Source organism: Suricata suricatta, chromosome 2 (assembly GCF_006229205.1).
Source record: "Suricata suricatta isolate VVHF042 chromosome 2, meerkat_22Aug2017_6uvM2_HiC, whole genome shotgun sequence".
Classification (NCBI taxonomy): domain Eukaryota; kingdom Metazoa; phylum Chordata; class Mammalia; order Carnivora; family Herpestidae; genus Suricata; species Suricata suricatta.
This window is the reverse complement of record NC_043701.1, coordinates 136,118,247-136,120,816: the sequence shown is the minus strand read 5'-3', so window position 1 is coordinate 136,120,816 and position 2,570 is coordinate 136,118,247.

Genomic DNA, 2,570 nt, shown 5'->3' with positions numbered 1-2,570 from the left:
GCTTATGTTGGTATGCTTGAAGGTGTAGCATGAGTCTTCATTTGTGTTCTTATCCTTTTTGCTCCTCGGATTCGAAAACTCTCAGTTGATCTACCTTCAAGGTCTCTGATTCTTCTGCATAGTCACATCTGTTGTTGAAGCCCTCTAGTGAAATTTCATTTGAGTTACTGTATTTGCAACGTCAGCGTATCTATTTGATTCCTTTGTTTAAAGTTAATTTTTATATTTCTAAAGTTTATTTATTTTGTGTGTGTGTGAGAGAGAAGATGCATGTATATGCAAGAGGCAGGGCAGATAGAGCAGGAGAGAGAATCTTAAGCAGTCCTTGTACTGTAAGTGTGGAGCCTCACACAGGGCTTGAAACCATGAACTGTAAGACCATGACCTGAGCCAAAACCAGGAGTCAGATGCTCAAATGACTGAGCCATGCAGGTGCTCAAATTCCTTTTTTCTTTTTAAAAAATTTATTTTTAAGTAATCTCTACACTCAGTGTGGGGATTGAACTCACAGCCCCAAGACCAAGAGTCACAGGCCTTACTAACTGAGCCAGCCAGTGCCCCTATTTGATTCCTTTTTTATATTTCCTATCGCCTTATTGATATTCTCTATTTGATGAGACATTATGCTTTCCTTTAGGTGTGATTTCTTTTAGCTGTTTGAACATAGTTAAAATGGCTGATTTAAAGTCTTTGTCCAGTAAGTCCAATGTCTGGGCTTCCTCAGAGACAGTTTTATACTGATTGCTTTCTTCTCCCTGTGTATAGGCCATACTTTCTTCTTTCTTGCATTTTCGTTTGAGTGTGAGGGATTGCACTGGGGCATGGTAAAATGTCAAAAAGCTCACCTTTATCAAGTTGTAGCCATGTAAAAATTAAAACAATTGAGTATAGTAGATGGATGCAGTCATTTTTCTTAAAAAACAAAACAAAACAAAACTCCCCAAGTTGCTTCAAGATTTTTATTACTATTCAGAATTCTGAAAAAGTTGATTCTCACAATTTTTCAGTTTCTAGTTGCTCTTCTAGAGAGGTGGCCTTTTGACATTCCTTACTCTATTATTTTCACTGTTGCCTTTCTTCTAAATCATTAAAATCTGGGTTACTTTAAGCTTGCAACACTACTCTTCTAATTAGCCTCATTTCAAGTGTTCCATAGCTATATGGGGCTGATAGCAACCATACTGGACGGTGTGGGTCTATAAGAATATTTTCCTCAAAATTATTTAAAAAATATAAATGAGAAACAAGGTATTTAATCTACATGCTTTCTTTATATGTGGGACAGAATTAGTTTCATGGCAAGGTAAGTACTCTATGAACAGGTAGCAAATAATAACTATCACTTTACTTAATGCCAGATAACATTTGAAGACTTACATATATCGATGTTTTTATTCTTTACAGCAACTTAACGGGATAGATATTATTGTGCTCTAAATATCCAGAAAGCAAACACCAATAAGTTAAGCGACTTACCCAATGTCTCACAGCTAATAAGTGGCAGAGCCAGGATTCAAACCTTGGAAGTCTGGCTTACGCCCGTGCTGTTAACCACCAGTCAATGCTACTTAGCAGACCTTAAAGAAGGAATTCAGAGAAAAATTATTTTGACCAAAGGAAAACAGGGTGGGGAAGAAATAGCATTCTACAGAATATTAAAAACATAAGAAAGTCCAAAACTTGCAGGAAAAAATCTCACATTTTTATTGAGTGCTATACACCAGCACCTAGCACATTACTTGACACTTAATAAACAGTGAATGTTTGTGGAATGAATCAATGACTCCTGCATATTTATGCATTGTGCTAGGTCTTTACAAACATCTCATAAAAAGTCATTTTATTATTATTAACTTATTAATTTATTTTGAGGGGAGAGGGGCAAAGAGATAAGGGGAGAGAGAGAATCCTAAGCAGGCTCCACACTCAGTGTGGACCCTGAACGGGGCTTGATCTCACAGCTTTGAGATCATGACTGAGCTGAAATCAATTATTAAATCAATTTATTAAATGATTTTTTAATGTTTACTCATTCTTGAGAGATTGAGACAGAGCACAAGCAGGGGAGAGGAAGACAGAGAAAGAGACAGAGTCTGAAATGGGAATAATCAAGAAGTCACATAGGAAATGATCAAGAAGTCACAAAGGATAAAAGTTTACCCCATATCACATGATCATGCTTCATTTTTGTGCATGTAGATTATGTGGTTGGGTTGGGGAGAGAAGGTGGTTCAGTTGTGGCACCCTGGGTACCCTTGTCTCTTTCTCACTTGGGGAACAGACCTCTAAGAATGAAGAGAAGTAAGGAAGAAAAAAGGGTACCAGTGTAGAGAATGTGATCAGTGTGGAGAAATATAGCCAGATAATATGAGCAATGATGGCTTTCCTGGCAGCTAAAATCCTTGGTGACTTTCCATCCCAAGTCTCCAACTTACCACAGGGATCTGGAGAAGTGAGAGAGGCCTTCACTGAGCAAACATTTAGCATCCAGTATGTGACAGTGACCTTAGAAGAAGTCATATACATCAGTAAACAATTGCATGATGTTATATTGTATAAGCTACAGTAAG